At 31.1% G+C, this 20196-nt stretch overlaps 1 long non-coding RNA gene across 1 annotated transcript; it reads right to left on the reverse strand.

Annotated features, from left to right (window-relative positions):
* Positions 1 to 3241: 3241 nt before the first annotated feature.
* On the reverse strand, positions 3242 to 4747 carry LOC121213882 (uncharacterized). Its single transcript, XR_005909396.1, has 2 exons — positions 4652 to 4747; positions 3242 to 3709 (listed from the first exon to the last, which is right to left on the reverse strand). It is a non-coding gene; the product is annotated as an uncharacterized lncRNA (long non-coding RNA).
* Positions 4748 to 20196: the final 15449 nt, after the last annotated feature.

Consider the following 20196-nt stretch of genomic DNA (forward strand, 5'->3'; position numbering starts at 1 on the left):
GTCTAATAAGATTCACGCTTTATGGAACCCATCTCAATTGATCCAACTTATGGACATTGAGAATGATTATTTTCTGGTAAGGTTTAAATCCATGTCTGATTGTAAGAGAGTTCTCTTAGAAGGTTTAGGCAATATTTGTAAACACAACTATGGTCCCCTCCTTTCTCAACTGCGCAACCATACCCTTTGAAGGTGGTGGCTTGGATTAGGCTTCCTGGATTGCTTACAGAAATGTATAAGCGTAGTATCCTGCATGCAATTGGCGAAATGATGGGAAAAATAATCAAGGTGGACTACATGTCTGAAAATGGTTTGAAAGTCAACTGTGCAGCCATACCCTTTGAAGGTGGTGGCTTGGATTAGGCTTCCTAGATTGCCTAGTGAAATGCATAAGCATGGTATTTTGCATGCAATTGGTGAAACGACAATGAAAGTAATCAAGGTGGACTCGAAGACTGATAAAATACTTCGAGAGGAAGCCTTGCTCAAATGGTAGCTTGTGTGAATCTCAGTAAGCCATTTTTATTGAAAACCATGATTAAAGACTTGTTAAAAAGGGTTGAATGTAACGAAACAAATTTTAATGGTGACGGAAAACATAATTTTAGAATCTCATTTCTGTAAATTGAGTCCGTAAGGACGAAATATAAAGATTTATGAAGTTTTTATGAAAATATAATAAAGTTTGGTCAAGTAATTTAACTAAAAAATTAGTTAATTAAAGCTTAGGGATTAAATTGTAAAAATTCAATCGCTATTAAATTTTAATTAAGAAAAGATTTGAGGACTTAGATAACAATTATCCAAAAGATCAAAATGATAAATAAACCAATTCATAATATGAGATAGTGGATGTTGATGATGTTTCCACTTAGACTAATTACTAGTTAGATTAGAATAATAAAATTTTAATTAAACTAATTAAATAAATTTAATTAAAGCCTAAACTAACTATAAATATGAAAGTTAGTGGGATGATAACCAAAATTGTCATCATCTTCAAGTCTTGCACTATCCACCATAGATTAAAAAGAAAGAAACTTAAAAAATTTCTTCAAACATTCGACCAACAATTGGATATGGTAACCAAACCTTTGTAATTTTTATAGATTTATGATCATAGGAGCTTGATGTAGCTAGCTCATGTATCAATTTGTTTAATTGTTGAGTTTTCAGAAAATTGTCATTAAAGAGAAATTGATGAATTAGGCTTGAATTTGATAGATATTAAGCTTGGATCATGATAAGGACTAAGTTGTAAAGCTAATTAAGCTTGTTAGATAACTTTGTAACATTAGGGAATAAATTGGATAAATTGAAAACTTGTCATCAAGTTGTGCTATAAATAGAAATATAGAGTCCCTAATTAATGAATGAATGTGAAATCGAATTTTGATCTGAAGCTAAATATCGAAATATATGCATTTTCTTGAGTATAAAGACTAAATTGAATAAAATGTAAAACATGAGTGGCTATGTATTGATTGTGAATGTAACCAAAGACGAAGTAGGACCGTCACGAGAGAAAGGAAAGGTGAGAGTCGTTGACAAGTAGCTGAGTTATCGATTTGTACTTTTATGATTCGAGATCATTATATATATACATTTACATGTTGATTGCATGAATAACTATTGAGGTAAGTTTATATTATTGTATTAAATGAATTTGAATGTCGAGAAAATTGGATTGAATTAAATATAGTATAAAAGAGTGTGTGATATAATTGATATATGATCTATGATGTGAATATAGTATGAACTATGTTATGTGAAATTGGATATTCATGAACTGATTATGAAACGAAATGAGGCTATGACATTTGAATGGTTGATGCCCATGTACACTTAGTAGAACGACTAAGATAAAATTGACATGCCAATAGGGTTACATACACATTTCTATACGGGTTTGTTAACGATGTGGAGATTATGATGTCATTTGGGATCCAACATTTGTTGCGGATCATCAAGTATTTATTATCTCTCTGGATACATTGGTGTGGTGAAAGGATATATTTGCATATGTATATGCATTTTTTACCTACGGGCTTTGCACTTAAGTGAATTGGTGTGGTGTAGTTTATGCTCATACAAGCTATCTTGATGTGGTGTAGTTCACCCAAGTTTCCAAGTCCGTTTTTACTAAGACTGTATTAGGCGAAACGTTAAATTGAATTTTGAAATCGGATTATAAAATATGAATTTGATGAATGAGATTTTACATGAATGATGATATACATTGACATCATAAGTATACATATGTGAAATGTGATTTATGATAGCATGTGAAAGACGATGTGAACTGGTTTATACAAGCTTGAAGGGTCGATATGGAGATGTAACGAATCAATATAATTGATATGAAAACGGGATAATGATACATTTAAATGGTTTGAGTTGTAATGAGATTGAATGTATTATTGTAATAGAAAGAAAGGTATGGTATATATATTGATTGTTAATGGTGATAATATATGAAATGTGTAACCCTTCAAACCCGGCCTAGACGTTAAGACCGAATTCGAAAGATTACATTGGCCATCGAAATGGCCTAGTAGAACTATCAGGGTTTAAAAATAGTTGTTTAAAATGTTTGCTTTAATTTCTGAAGAAAACTTAGTGTGTTTCAAAAGTGTTATAATTTAGTTTCAAACATTGGATGATCTTAATGATTGTTTTGCAGAAGTTGAATTCTAAAATTATAAATGTATATATTTTTCAAACCTTATTTACTTAGTCATGTAGCGAGAAATTGATATCGAATATAGTTTTAATAAAAACCTTATTTCATGCATAATTAATTAAAGGCATAATTGCAAAAATACCCTCAACATTTGGGGGATTTTGGTTTTGTGTCATTGACCTTTTTTTTTATTGACACCCTCAATGTTACGATTTTTTCAGAAATCAGCCCAATTTTAAAAGTAAACATGAGTTGACTATTAGTCTAATGGCAGGTCAACAAAATAGCTTATGTGGCATGCCACATAAGCACGATGTCATAGATGACATCATTAAAACACTTTTTTTTCTTTTTTTCCATCTTCTTTCTTCTTTTCTCTTCCCCTCAAAAACATTTTTTTTCTCAACACTTTCCCAGATTTTCTCTTTTTCCAAACACATCTTTAGTTTTTTTCTTTCTTTCCAGATTTTCTCAACTCCTCCATGAGTTATTATTTTTTTCTAATCAACATATCTTTGTCAATGAAATGGCATATAACAAACATCCAAAAGGGCATGCAAACTAATGAAATCCATTTTCTTTAGTTTTCTCACCAACCAAACAGAATAAAACGAATCCATACAACAAAAAGAAGCTAACTTTCTAGTGTTTTAACAAAAACCCAACAAATCCCACATCCCATTTTATACTAATTTAGCTAGATCTACCAACTTTAACCTCTAAATTCAGCATTGAGAAAATTTGGGAAAGCATTGAGAAAAAAATCTGAGCATGATTCAGGATTGTTGGAACACATACATTTTTTTTTCTCAATTTGAAGTTCAATTATAGAACAAGACGAGAAGGCTTCTCCTTTGATTGAAGCTTAATTATGATGCATAATTTGATATTGCAGTGATTTATAGGGACTTTAATAGTGATAACGCCCTTACACCTCTGCTGAAACCATTATAATTCGTCAACTCTGCTCCTTGGCAAGTCATAGAGGTTGGTCTCATGTTATTGTGAAGTGTTGATTGCCTGTAGCTTATCCAAAGATTAAAGAAGTCAGTTTCTTGTAAAGATTGGAGAATATTAGGCTCTTAGTGTAATATTATGTTTTCTTGGTTAGCTGGTTTGACAGGGTAGATAATCGGAATCATGTTTTCTTTGTTGTAAGATTGTGTTTTGTTGGTTAGTCACATGTTTCTCAATTTTAAATCATGTTTCTAAATAAGATAATCCGAATTTGGGTGTTTGGAAAGAGAGAAAATTTGGGAAATCATTAAGAAAAAAAATATTTTAGAATGGAAGAGAGAAAGAGAGAAGAAGAAACAAGATGAGAAAAAAATGAAAAAAATTGTTTTGATGATGTCATCTATGACATCATGCTTATGTGGCATGCCACATAGGCTATTTTGTTGACTTTCCATTTGACTGATGGTCAACTCATGTTTACCGTTAAAATTGGGTTGATTTTTAAAAAAATCGTACTATTGGGGGTCAACAAAAAAAGGTCAAGGGCACAAAACGTTGAGGGTATTTTTTTTTGCAATTATGCCTTAAGTAAAACCCATATCCCTACCTCTTATAATCAAAATAAATGTCATGCGTGCTATATAAATCCCAAAATCTAAGTCTCAGACCAAAGTTCTAAAAGAAAATAATACATTTTCTGAATAATAAAAAAAATTCCAATAATAAATTTAAAATATTCTTAAAAAAATGATCTGAGCTGAGACCATTCAGATGTCGAGCCCGCGTCTTAACCTGGCGGGTTATCTGTAAAGATGAAAATTTAAAGGGATTGAGCTCAAGAAGCTCAACATGAGTCCGATCACAAGCGAACCAGTGCAGAACAATAGTCAAAGCATACAAAATAATAGTTCTCAGAACATTTGCAATTGCATAGCATAATAGAATTCAACAGTTTCTTCAGGCATGCTTATGAATGTCAATGCAATGCATAAATAATAGGAAAATTCTTACCCATACTCTGCTACACTCCTCAGTAAGAGTTCCTCAGAACTCTTCCAACCATAACACTCCAGTTTGTGGATAAACCACCAGTATTTGTAGATAAACTGCCAATAGTAAAAATTGTGGAAGAACCACCAGCATTTTAAAAAAAAGTTTGTAGATAGATTGCTAGTAAGATATGGATGAACCACTAATGTTTGCAAATAAATTGTCAGTAGGTTGTGGATGAACCACCAGTGTTTGCAAATTATTAAACTTCTAGTACTTTCTCCTTACAATTGTCTCACCCCATGCAATGCAATATGGCATGCTAGTAATAGTACAATACATAAACAGTAGTCATGCTTAAAATGTATTTAGTCCAACAGAGGCAGTAGACATGCTTAATATGTATTCATTCAACAGTAACAGTAGGCATACTGAGCATGCAATCAGTAATATAGTGGTAAAAATAACAGTAATAGTTTATCAGAAATATAGTGACAGCAGTCATGTAACATTCAGTCATCAACTCACAGATTTTAGCATATTTATAATAACAAGGATTTAATTGAGTGAATAAAATCTATAAAAATAATTCGAGGACTGTACAAGGACTAAATTGAACAATTTAAAAAAATTTGGGCAAAACTATAAAATATGGGTCATATGACCGTGTGACCAGGCCGTGTGAAAAGCTGTAAGCCGTGTGGAAGGGTTACATGGTAGTGTGGCCAGGCCGTGTGGCAAACGTAACAATTACCTTACAGGAGAGACACCACCGTGTGGCAGGTCGTGTGGTTCACGAACTAGCCTAGGGTTTACAGAGGCACATGGCTGTGTGGTCCACATGCCTGTGTGGGAGACCGTGTGGCCCTAATCCTACACACGATCGCCACCGGTTCACTTGGGAAAGAATACACACCTTTCACCACGGGTTCGATTGATGTTCCTCACGATCGATTTTGATTCGATTCACCTAGATTTGGTCATTCAACGACAAATATACACAATTAACAATTGGCATCAAGATTTGGGCAGGATTCGCAAAAGATTGATTAATCAAATAAAATATTTAAGTAAGATATTTGTACAATGGGATTACGAAATCTAATAATTGAAATGAAGTATACTTACCGCTTCTTGGCTAAGATATCGAATGCTACTGGCGAAGGTTCTAAATACTAATAGAAATTAAACGAACAAGGAACGATCTGGCAGGGAACGAAAAATAATTAACATCATAAATATTTGCAAAATTTGGTGCAAGAATGAGAGAAAATGAGAGAAAAAGAAAAAAAAAATTGAAGATGGAGAACAAATTCTACTAGGATTTGAAAAAAGATAATTTGAAAATCTAATTAGTAAAAGAAGAGAAAAAGATGGTGAAATTCTATTGAAATTTTGAGGATGGGAAATATATGAATTCTAATTAGGAAAGAATTGGTTGAATTTTTAGGGTTTGTAAATCCTAGAGGCAACACATGCAGTTTTACCAAGTTTTTCTGAACTTGAAATTAAAATGAAGGGGGAAGGGGGGAGGAGGTGGCTCAAACCTAGGATCTCATTTATTGTTTATTTTAAACACTTAATCGTATATATATGTTTTGGGGTGTATTTGATGAAATTACGAAATAAAAAAGGGGAAGGAGAGTTTGACCTTAAGTCTTTTGGGAAGGACTTTAGCGCTTTAACCATTTAGCCTATTGTTCATTTTTTGCTTAATTCAGACACCTAACTGCAGATAAATTTTAGGGCAACAATTTAGGCATTTAAATAAGGCTTTGCTGAAAATTAAAAGAAATGAGAGGAACAGGACTCGAACCAATGTCCCTAACAAAATTCTACTACTAGACAACCACTTGGCCATATACTCAATTTTTTTTAGACTCTCACAACATTTATTCTCACAACATTTAATTTCAAATACACAAAGATAACCTTTATAAATTAGGGTGTGACTACTCTCGATTTCACAAACCTTGAGTCTACTAACCCCATTTTTGGGATGTGACAAAGTGGTTCATATGACATATATAGGTGGAAATGTTATGTTTAAAACTTAACCTACACTAGTTGTATTTATCGTGTTACTATTTTGTTTATATGAATTGGAGCAATTGAGTTGATGAAGATCGAATAGAAAGAAATGAATAGATAATTTGATATAGAATGAAATGAATGAGTTATGTTATTGCCATAAATGACTTAATATATGTATACAAGCTTGGCTAAATGAATTTGTACTTCATCTTGGTATTTTGGCTTGAATGGTACATGAATTGGTTGAATCTAGAATATGTATTGAATGTGTTCATGTTGCTAATGCTTTTGAATTATTGACTTGAATCATGAAAGTACCATTGAGCTTCATCGCTCAATGTACGATTTGTTTATTTCGTGTGTAGGTTATAGTAGATTCCAAAGTCTTGAAATATGATTCAACATCCAATCAACAGTCTTCAACTCAACAATGTTTGTATAGTCCCTTTTTGTTTTGATATATGGCATGTACTTAGGTATTGAGGTGATTCGTATTATATATGATCCTGTTGATAATTAAGTTAGCAATGATTAATTGGATATGGTCAAATTTTATTTTAGATGTTATAAATTGAGATGGTTGAAGTTGGAATGAACTTGATATGCAAATGTGATAATAGGTGGGATGTATAAAATGGTACCAAATGGTTAGTTTGGAAGTTTGAATAATCATGTTAACATGAATTGCATAATTGTTGGTTTTGTGTAATTGAGATTGGTATAATAGTACAAATGTATGAAATGAGATACGTATTCATTTGTTTTAGGTCTTATAAATTGGTACCAATTGGAATCTTTGGAAATAGACAGTCACGTCATGAGGTCGGGCTCTTAGAGCCGTGACAAGAGGAAGTCAGTGGGTTACGTCGTGACCTGGAACCCCCGAAGTCACAACATTAATCTGATAGTTTGAAAATTTTACAGTTTGGTCTTTATTCAATCTCGAGTCATCTAACGAGCTTTTATAAGGTTTGTATATGTTTGTGTAACATGTGGTAATATTGTTTTGAACTTAATAATATGTATTAACTATTAAATTGAGTTGTAATTAGATCGTAGCTGCTATGGAAATGAATTTGGCATCCCATAACTTAGACTTGGCGATCGGGTCAAGTATGGGGTGTTACATTGAATATGAAGTGTTTTCTAATATATGTTTTCGTTATGGTGTATATGATCATCTTAAGGAAGTTTGTCCTGACCTCTAAAGTAAGGTAGGTGATATGAGTGTGGAGAAGGATACCCTGTTAGCTTCTTATTCTATTAATGTAAAAGTAGAGTTGGAGAAGTTTGGACCATAGATGGTTGTTGATCGTTAGCAAAGAAGATAAACAAGGAATATGGTTGAAACTGGTAAGGATATTATAATTTTAGGAATTTTTAATGTGAGATCAAGATATTTTTCAATCACGAATTTGAAGGATAGTCGTATAGTATCCGAACAAGCTAATAGTGCGAATGTATCTGAAAAAACTATGTCAAACATTTGTATGCATCTTTTGACGACCAGCTTTGCCTTATACTCGTTTATAGAATCATTAGGGTTGAATTTGGTTTTGTAAATCCATTTAGCCTTGATAGGTTTCTTGTGTGAAGATCTATCCACTAACTCTCAAGTGTCATTTTTTTTTCAATCATATTTAGCTCCTCCTGCATTGCAACCTTCCATTTTTCATGTTCAACAATTTCAACAAAAATGTCTGGTTCAAAAACAGCTGCATTACACCTCTAATAAATATCAAAAAGTGTTATTGTGCCGATAATTGGAAGGTCATCAATGTCTTCATCAAAATACTGCTAACATGACTCATCCTAATTCCACTTCTCTATTTCCAAAAACTTGACATCTCTGCTTACCACAATTTTATTAGTATGTGGTAAGTAGATTCTATAAGCTTTGAAGTGCTACTATATCCAATAAAGACCTTTATTTTTGAATTTTTTTATTATCTAAAATGTCTCTTTCCACCTGAGGAACATAAGAGAAATACAGACAACCAAAAGTCTTTAAATTCATTAGCAATGGTTTACAACCAAACCAAGCTTCAAACAATTTAGCAGAAATACTGTTGTATTTGTAGCTTCAGCCTAGAAATTCTTTTGCAACCCTTTCTCATGCAAAAGACATCTTTTCATCTCCAATATTGTCTTATTTTTTTTTCTCTCCATGACCCCATTTTACTGTGGACTGCACAGTACAGTGAGCTAATGATCAATTCATGCATCTTTAAAGAATTTGTTAAATTTTTCAGATGTGTACTTTATTCCATTGTCGAACCTTATAACCTTAATCTTGCATTCACTTTGATTTTCAACCAAAGCCTTACATCTCCAGAATACATCAACAACTTTAGATTTGTAAGTAAGGAAATAAATCCAAAAAAATCTTGTAAAATCATCAATAAAGGTAATGTAGTACTTCATTTTAAAGATGGTGTCTTTTAGGGTCCACTAACAGTAGTATGGATTAACTATAATTTTTGTGTTGCTTTCTAAGTTGATTCTTTTGGAAAAGAGAGTTTTGTTTGCTTCCCATATTGCCAGGCTATACATACAAAATGCTCTTCTTCTAGGTCAAGAAGTCCAATAACAATTTAGTTCTTTATATAGAGCATAATATTATGATGGAAATGCCCATGTTGTTTGTGCCAGAACAATGTATTGCTCTCTTGTTGTGAAACAACAACTTGCTTATCTTTCACTATATTTAAGGAAAAAACTTTTGTCTTTCATTTTCATGTTGAACATCTCTCTGCCTTCAACATGTTGAACACCTTTCTACCTTCAACATCTCTAATCAAACAATATTTATTTTCAAAAGAGACTTTGAACCTTTTCTCAAGCAACTGTCCAACACTTAACAAAATTCGATCAATGTTGGGCACAAATAAAACATCAGAAATGAGATTTAAACCTATTTGGTTTTCTACGGCTACTATTCCTTTGCCTTTTACTGGAATATACTAACCATTTCCAATTCTAACTTTATAAATAGCTGTTTTATCAAGTTATCGAAAAATATCTTGATCAATTGTCATGTGGTTTGTATAACCACTATGCACCATCCAACTCTTAAAAGTGCTTCTGCTTAGAAAACATGTTGCAAAAAATAGTTGCTCCTCCTGGTATTGCTCAATTGCTGCACTAGTTTCCTCCTAGTATTGTTGAGTTCTACAAATCTTTTACACATGTCCTTGTCTACCGCATTTGTTGTATTTCACATTTGGTCTCTACCAACATTTTTCCTGAGGATAATTTGTTTTTTGTTTTTGTAATGATGACAAGGAAGATAGGATCCATTTCTTTGGTTGTTGTTGTTTCTAGACTTTTTAACATTCTTTTTGTTCTTTTTTTGTTTCCATTTGCCTTTGTGCCAGCTTGAAAAGCTCCTTCTACAAGATTCTCTTGCCTTATGAGTCTCCTTTGTTCTAAAACCTGCAAAGCTGTTAGTAGCTCTACTAAGGTAATACTTGACAAATCTTTAGAATTTTCCGAAAAAAGAAATTGTAGCTTTCTTTTCAATAATTTTTTATTAGAGAATTCTTTACCTAGCAATCTTACCTTGTTCGCAAATGTCTGCAGTTGATCAACATAATCTTTAATTGCTTCAGACTCTTTCATTCTCTTCATTTCAAATTCTTGAATCAAGTTCATCACTTAATGTTCTTGATCCTTTGATTCCCTTCATATTTTTCAATAATTTTTAGATGTTGATTGAAATTTAAAAATTCCAATTAGCATTGTAAAGCCACAGGAGCGAATGATTTGGCATTATACCAAGGATAAAGAACATATTGTTAAAGCAATCTATAGAGTGGCTATTAATAATTTCATTTATATTCCCAATTTGACTATTATGGGTTATTGACAACACATATGGAATAGTAACTTACCTTCCCAGTGAAAGTTTTTTTTGGGGGGGAGATGATTTCTTCTATGTATAAGGTGGTTCTTGATCGTAGAGGCATCCATATTAATGTGAGCTATGATAAGTTGTATGATGCTTGTAGATATTGATCATGTTCTATTAAATTGTCTCAAGGTGAGGGTGGTTTGGACAAACTTGGAGTTCATGCTGATGTAACTTCTATACCAGATAGCATCTTGTTTTGGGAGCTTTGGTGATTTCAGGAACCGACTTTGAACTTACTTATGGGCTCTTTGGTTTTATAAAAATATCTTTGTTCGACAGCATAAAGATTTTGACAGTGACCATCTTATTTCTTTTACTAATAATTTCTTATAGTCAAGGAAGGAGCCGAGGGAAGCTTTTGCCAAAATACCAAGCACAACCAAATTAGAACAAGTGTTGCCTAAAAGTTGGTATGTACCTCCAAGAGGTTATTAGGTTTGTTACTATCAAAAGAGATGACAATGGGAAATTTGTTACCGGAATGATAAACCATTTTGCATATATATTAGATGTCCACTGACTAAAAGCTTAGGATTTGACAAAGTGACTTTTGAGTTTGATTGCAAGGATGTCTATCCAATGGACCACACGATGTGTAAATGAAGAAGTTTACTCTCTTACTAGCGTAGCTTTATCATACGCAAATCGTTTTGTTTGTCATTTTCCCTTCTATGTTTAGCTTCTGTTTTATGTTCACAATAAAAACGAATGTACGGAGTAAATCTATTAACTTGGATCTTAATTTTGTCTTTGTATCTTGATTTATTGCGAGCTGTACCATGCTTTTATTTTGTAATGAATTTTTATCATGACTTAATATATGTAAATCTATGCCTCATTTATTGGATGTGCTGAATATATAATGAGTTATTAATATGTGAAAATATATTAAATACCACACTTACAAGTCTTGGAACCTTATCCTTAATAGATAAAGTTTTGAATCAATTTTACTTGAAGCTGAAGAGAAATTTGGAAAATTAAATAGGGAGATATTTTGGTGGATAAAATTAGTTTAAATTTGGAAGTTAATTTATCTATATTATTGGAGGCTAATCATATGGTGGTGGTGGTGTGCTAAGTTGAAACATTTTATTTGTATTTTTATATTCCTATGTCAGGCATTTTTTGAATTGTTATGATTGTTTGTAAGCAAAGATTTTTGAGTGAGTTAATTTTTGGGTTGAATTTTTTTTATTTGATAGATATTTTAAAATAATTGTTGATTGAGTCAATATATATAAAGTAAGATTATTGATCGAAACTGCATTAACAAATTTCTTTGCAAAATTATTTTATTATTTTGTTGGTGCAACATTAGTTGGAGCACTCAAAATCCAAAACTTTTTCACTAGCTTCAAATAATTTTATTTGTTCTAAATTAATTAGGTTTAATTTTCCTTTTTCCAAAAAGCCCGTTATAAATAAAAAAATAAAAAAATTTTAGTTATTTAAATTCGATATTTAATTTTTTGATTTGATTTTGTTTTTGCTTGATGGGGAGGTATATTGAATTTCCCCATGCAAAAGACAAATAAAAGATTGCCAAATTGAATGAAATCATTAGATCATTGCTTTCCTCTTAGTCTAAAACTAGCAGTCTGGAAATTCTTGCGTCCACTTTTGATAATCTTAATTAGATATGGAATTTGAGATTAGGAGTTGGCCACGTAACTTAATTTAGGTTTATTTTGGTCCCACCAACCCACTTATAGTCAAAATTAAATTACGGGCAAAAAGGAATAACACAAATAAAAGTTTTCCAAAAATATCCACGTATTGCTCCTACTTAATGAAAAATAAAAGGAAGGAAAGATAATCATAAATATCTATGCCTTCCCAACCGCCAACACATTGGATTATAGGAAAGAAAGAAGAAAACTCAACTATAACACGCATTCATTTTTCACAATGGTTTTTTTTTTTTTTTTAATATTAAAGTGAAAAAAAATAAGTTCCCTTAATATGTCTATATTTTAATAAATAAATTTAATTAAAAATATTTGAAGTTCATATTTATTACAACGACATTTAGATTGGTATGTCCGCACTAGACTGTTTTATTAATAGTACATGTATACACTAGTTTTCCCCCCTTAATATGTGGATAAATTATTATAATCTTAGTAATGAGTTGAAATTGGATAAATTTACTATGAGCTTTATAATAATTAAATGATAAACCAAGAAATATTTAAAATAAATTGGAGTTAAATTATATGCCTAATAAAAGTTAAAAGACCTAATATGAAAATATATCAAAAATAAAAAATTCCAACCGCATTCACTTTATTTGGTGGAGATTTTTAATTTCTAATAATTAAATCAAGTTTACGGGGCCTTAAAATAGTTTGGGATCAATCAGTGACTAATTTGAAACAAAACAAAAAATTTTAGAAAAATATAAAAATTTTGAAAACAGAGGTCACATGACCATGTGACAAAGCTCAAGTCGTGTGGCTTAGGAACATGGCGGTGTAGCCAAACCGTGTACAATTCGAAGTAAGGGTCACACAGCCGTGTCACAGCCCGTGTAAAAATTGAAATAGGGTCACACGATTGTGTCACAGGCTGTGTCCCAGACTGTGTGAGTATTTGAAATGAGGTCACACAGTTGTGTCGCCAAGCCGTATAACTCTCTGTGACCGTGTGGACAAACCTGCACCTCAAAATCAAGAAGACACACGACCATGTAGGGAGACCGTGTGTGGCACATAGCTGTGTGGTAGCCCATGTGCACTTTAAAAAGCTTACAAAACAAGACAAATTTTCATCCAAAAATTAGGTGCCCAGTTAAACCAAAATCAATCATTTCCAAACCTTAAAAACATATTCAAACAAGCTTAAAACATACCAAAACATACAATTTAGATACCTAACCAATGTGTCCTCATTGACACTACAATTCAATTGCCAAATCAAATTCACGTTTTCTACCAAACTAGCTTGCATTCAAAGTTCTCAAGTATCTATAATAACTTTTGCCAAGTCTACCATTTCATTCAATCAATTCACATTCCAATATACCATATTTCAAACACTTGCATGAGACTTATACCAAATAGCCAAAAACAAATTCACAAGAACATATACATACCAAAACCAAAGGCACATATATAAGCAAGCTCAAACAACTTTACACCAAGCTAAGATGTAACATATGAAATAAGTATCCAAACATATACAAACACACCTATTACATGCCATATAACCCAAAGGTAAACATATAAAAAACTATCAAAAGATATTTGGATAGTGTGATCTTCAAGTTGATCCGATCGCCCGATTCCACAAAATGTAATCTACAAGGAAACAAAAAAGTAACACAAGTAAGATCCAATAGAGCTTAGTAAGTTCAACGGTTGAAACGATAAAACTTATTGTATAAACATATCAATCATACAATAACAATTAATAAACGATAATCTTGTCAACCACAATCATTCAACAGGTGAGTCTCGTAAATACAAGTTATTTAATCACCTCATTTATACAGTATCAACCATTTCAATAACAATTCATCTACCACTAGAAATTTTCCTGATGAACGATATAAACATATTTGGATACATGGTTAACCATCCAAAACACATCAAAACTCTCAAACGAGCCAAACCAACTGATAACACACCTAGACCAAGTGCTTAGCTCGTAGGCTAACATCCCTCCGGAAGCACACCTGAGCACCAAGTGCCAAGCCCGAAGGTTTTACATCCCCCCGGTAACACACCAGAATCACTGTAAATATAACACGATAGTCTGCAACAAATGCCGGATTTAAGTATATTCAGTGGATAGTAACAAGTCAATAATCACCATCTTATCACAAATAAAACTCGTACCGAGCGCATTAAAACCTATTGGCATACCAATTGTATCCTATCCTATGTTCATCCGGCTTAATATCTCGACATATTAACAATGTTCAAATAAATTACTTTCTCGACTCACATCAAATTGTAATAATTCAATTATTTTTAAAATATCCAATAACCACAAGACAATATCAATATCACATTTCATTATAAATATTAAACTAAATCATACAAACTTACCAGGGCTAAACTGCAGTGACAAAAAAAGTTCAGGAACTAATCAGCAACTTTTCTTTTTCCTCGATTATCTACTTGTTCTTGATCTGTAAAATATTTTATTTCAATTTATTAGCTTCAAATTAATTTAATACTCAATTTAGTATATTCCTATTTACAAGTTTTCACTTTTTCCCCAAACTTTTACACTTTATTCAATTTGATCCCTAAAGCAAGGACATGATTATTTTTACAATTAAAATTTATATCCATAGAACCGAATCTACAATTATTCCAAATTAATTCTCACATGCTGAAATTTCATGAGAATAACATGTCATATTTTCACTATTTTCAATTAAATCCTTAAACTTGAAAATTATACAAAATCACTCAACAAAATATTTCTATTTAACACCCAAGCATCTTATTCTACAATTAAACTTTAAAAACACACCAAATTCATCAATGACATCTTCCAAAACATTTAACAATTTTACAAATTAACCCCCAAGTTAGCTAGATAGAGCTAAAACGATCCCAAAACATAAAATTCATGAAAAATGGGTGAAAAATACCTACCATGCTTGTGAATTAAGCCAAGGTTGAAAGATTCCCTCACATTTCCATGGTGTAATGGTTTCAACAAGGAAAAATGAGGAAGATGACAACTTGATTTTACTTAATTTAAGTTTTATTATCTATTTACCATTTTACCCTTTAATAAACATTCAAATTTCACACCAGAACACCTTTTAACCGTCCACTATATATAATTACATGGTATATTTACCATTTAAGTCTATTAATTTTCATTTCCATAGCCATTTAGTACTTATAACTAATAGGAACTAACTTTTACAGCTTTTATGATTTAGTCCTTGTTAATTAATTAACTACCTAAACATTAAAATAACCAAAATTTAATACGACACTAATGGCCTAGTAAATATTAAATGATTAATATTTAAGGACTGACACATCAGAATTGTGTCCTCGAAACTATTATTTTTGACACCACTAAAAACAGGATATTAAATAATTGGTAAATGAATGAAATTAAATAGTACATTCACTAGAAAAAACTTGCAACGTTTTATTTGGATATTGAATATTGTTTTTTTTTTCTTAACATTGTTAAAGAAATTTGAGATATAACAATCTTCTGATACTGAATCAAAGTGGGTTATATATTTCTTTTTTTGAAGATTCACCTTCAACAACATCTCTGCAAATATATATATTTATTATAAGTAATATGCATGTAATGCATAATAGATGATTAATAATTACAAAAAAATTATCATCACTGACTTCTTACTATAATTGTCTAATTTGAACCTACTTCTTGTTTGTATTGCATACCCTAACTTGATTTTTAAAAAATATAATTTGTCTTCCATTGTATGCAACTGTAGGAAAGAAAGAAATTTGTGAATTTAATTGTAAAATAGATAAATATTTTATTATTTTTAAAGGGAATAAATCTCAAAATTATACATGAACTTTGATTTAATGTACATTTTAATACATTGCATTTGATTTGGTGGAATAATACACATAAAACTTTAATTTTGATTCAATCATACACATTTAAAGATATAAATATATCAATTTATTTTATATTGGATAAATATAATTATTTGTGTATATAATATATAAGGGTCAAATGATGTTATATTAAAAATTATGTTAGTAATTTGTGAGAACTGGATCAAATATAAATTTCATGTATAAAATTGTACAGAATCCAAGTTTATGTATAAAATTACACATTAGACCAAAGTTTATATATAATTTTGAGATTTTTCTCTTTTTAAAATAGCGATATGGGTTATTTGGATGGATTAGGCTGAGACAAGCCCAAGCTTGGACCTAGAATTTTTTTTTTAATTCAAGATTTGGTTGAGTTCATGGACAGGTCTATTTATCAAATGTTTACGAAATAAATTACTTTTTTAAAAATATAAACTTCTCATTAGAGGTTTTTTTCCATTTTTCAAAATCATTTTATTTATGAAATGTTGAAAAATTTTAACAAATAAATATAATATTTTAATAAATGCACACAATCAATATACAAATTTAAAAGGAATAAAATATATATTCTATGTATTTCTTTTTAATGAAGATAGTTGTATGATTGTGTTAAATAAGGTCAAAATTCTATTTTTAATAATAGTAAAATTAAAAATAAAATAAGAGTTATACAATATTCAAAAAATAACAAAAAAATAGTAGCAACATAATAGTGAAATAGCAGTAAAACAATGAGAAAATAGCAAGAAAATAATATTTTCTTCTTCTTTTTGCAAATTCAGGCCGGGCCCGGGCCAAAAGAGCCTTACCCGAGGCTCGGTCCGTTTTCAAAACGGGTCTTATTTTTTGCCCAAGCCCATTTTTCGGGCCTATATTTTACCCAAGCCCTCCCACTTTTCGGACCAGGCCAAAGGTCTAGTGTCACGTCCCGAAATATAGGGGTTAATTGAAATGAATTAGGCTTAATGGTTAAGTGTTACTCCCCTATCCTTGAAGTCCTAGGTTCGAGCTCCATTTCTCTCATTCCTTTTCTTTGTATTTTCACCAACCTAGGGTAAAAGCCACAACTAAAATATATTCGATCAGGAATAAAGATTAAATAAGAAATAAGCTTCAAGCTTAATGGTTAAGAGTTAGCTTCTTTTCTTTGCGATCTTAGGTTCAAGCCACTCTTTCTCTAAATGCATTCTTTTTAATTTTGTCCAAGTTTTGGGATATTTACCCTTATCACCCCTAGGGTTTACAAACCCTAGCTATTTAGTCATTCCTTTTCCTATTTTGATTAGGATTACCTCTTTTCAAAATTTTAGTAAAATTCCTCTTCATCCTACATTTCTTTTCTTTCTCTTTTATTTTCCTCTTCTTTTCTCTCATATTTGCATCATAATTTCGTCCTAATTGTTAATAATTATTTTGCTTTCCTGAATCAAATCATCATCCATTCAATCGTTCTTTCTATCAGTTTTGTAATTGCCATCAATAGCATCCCTACTTTTGCCAAGAATTGATAAGTACATCTCGTTTTTTATGTTTAGATCACGAATTTTCATAATATTACTATTTGACGCTAATCTTATATTACTATTTGACGCTAATCTTACGTTCGATTAATCAACCTTTTACAGTTGTTGCCAAATATTTTGTCATTCTTGTCAAATCTTGAAACCAACCATTAATTCATGTGTAAATATCATTTGAATGACCAAATTTAGGTGAATCGAATCAGAATTGGGTGTGAGGAACGTCAATCGGATCCTCGGTGAAAGGTGTGTGTTCTTTACCAAGTGAATCGGGGCAAACTGTGTGTAGATTTAGGGCCACATAGTCTCCCACATGAGCATGTGGACCACATGGGTGGATCACGCGGCTATGTGCTATTGTTTCGTTAGGGTACTTTGTTTTACACATAGTCTGCCACATGGTTGTATCTCTCCTTTAGGGTTACTTTAGCATTTTTCACATGGCCACAGTCTGTTACACGGCCTAGCCACACGATCGTGTAACTCTTCTACACGGCTTTTAGCATTTCACAAGGTCTGGCCATACAGTTGTGTGAGCTATGTTTTACAATTCTGTCCACTAATTTGTGAACTATTCTGTTTAGTCTCTATATAGTCCCCGAACTGTTTTTAGAGTTTTACTACTCTCAATTGAATCCCTGATAATATGTAGATCATAAATCTATGACCTGAGTGATTAAATTATTACTGTTAGATGCATGATATGTGAACAATACATGCCTACTGCCTCTATATTACTAATTGCATGTTCAGCATGCCTATTGATAATGTTAAACCTAATACATTATAAGCATGTCTATTGCTACCGTATTGATCTGTTATAAGCATGTCATATTGCATTGCATGGGATAAGATCATATGAATGGAAGTATGAGCAGTTCATTTGCAATGACTAGTGGTTTATCCACAACGTACTAGCAGCTTGTCTACAAACTTTTTATTAATTTTGGTGGTTCATCCACAATTTTTACTACTAGTGGGTCATCCACAATAATGAATGGTTCATCCACAACGATAAGTGGTTAATCCATAACGCGGTGTAAGTATGGAGGAGTTATGGGGAACTCCTATTGTGGTGTGTAACAGAGTTGGGTAGGATCTATTCTGATAAATTGAAATTGCACCGCCATTCATGAGCATGTGCATACATAAACTATATATGAATTTTGAAATATTATTATATTGATGTGTTAATTTAAAGAACTGATACTCTAAATCGCTATATGAGTGTGATTGTTTTGAGAATTATTATTTTGTATGCGTCATCTACTGTTTGCATTGATTTTCTTGTGATAAGATTCACACTGAGCTTCTTAAAGCTCACCCCACTTTAACTTCTATCTTTTTAGATAACCCGCAAGGTTAGGATGTGAACTCGGCATTCGGAAGGTCTCGGCTCGGATAATTATTTTATAAATGTATTTTAAGACTTATTATTATAATTTATGTTATTCAAAGACTATATTGTTTTTCTGAATTGTGACATGAGACTTAGGTTTTGGGTTTATTTGGCGTGCATGACATTTATTTTGACTTTAGATTTGTTGAAATATGGAACTTTATTTAATTTTGCATGAAACCAGATTTTCATTAAAATTATGTTAAATATCACTTTTCCACTGCATGACTATGTAGATGAGGTTTGAAATATATATATAAAACTAGAATTCAACTTTTGCAAAACAATCATTAAGTTCAACCGATAATCATTAAAGAAAACTTTTTAAACAACTATTTTTAAACTCCAATAGTTCTACTAGGCCATTTCGATGGCTAATATAATCTTTCAAATTCGGGCTTAACGTTTAGGCCGGGTTGGGGAGGTTACATCTAGTTCAACCAAACATGTGCATCACCGACTAAGAAAACTAGTATATTTAATATAACAATAAACTACATTTGCGACAAGTGGTGCATCTACAATTTTTCTACTTAATATTTAATTTTTTATCTAAAACTTAATTTTTTTATCAAAGTGATAAAAATTAATTGATAAATTCTATTTTTTAAAAATGATTTAAAATTAATTTTAAAAACGAATTATTATAAATTTTAACGAATGACATTTTTAAAGAAAAAAAATTATGTACGGATTAAATTTTAATTTTTTTCAAAATACTTTTAAAAAATTGATTGATTGATTTATTTATATTATCTTCAATAATATTATTTAAACAATATATTAAATATACCATAAAGATCTCATTATGGTATTACTAGCGTTTGTTATATAAATTTTTTTGAATAAATTTGTTATAAGTCCTATCATATTTTCTCTTTTTGACATAAAATTTAAAATTATCTATAGTCCCTCCCCAACCCATAAATAGGAGGATAATAGACTTCAACGCACTCAAACCCACATCCTCCTTTGTTAGTAACAGTGCCTATGCCAATCGAGCTAAAACTCAACCAACTTATTATATAATAACTTAAATATTTAAAATTATCAAATTAAATAATTAAATTTTAGGATTTCAAATTAAACTACATTATTGGAATTTATTATATGATAATTAAATAAATTAA

The sequence above is a fragment of the Gossypium hirsutum genome, chromosome D01, assembly GCF_007990345.1.
Source record: "Gossypium hirsutum isolate 1008001.06 chromosome D01, Gossypium_hirsutum_v2.1, whole genome shotgun sequence".
NCBI lineage: Eukaryota > Viridiplantae > Streptophyta > Magnoliopsida > Malvales > Malvaceae > Gossypium > Gossypium hirsutum.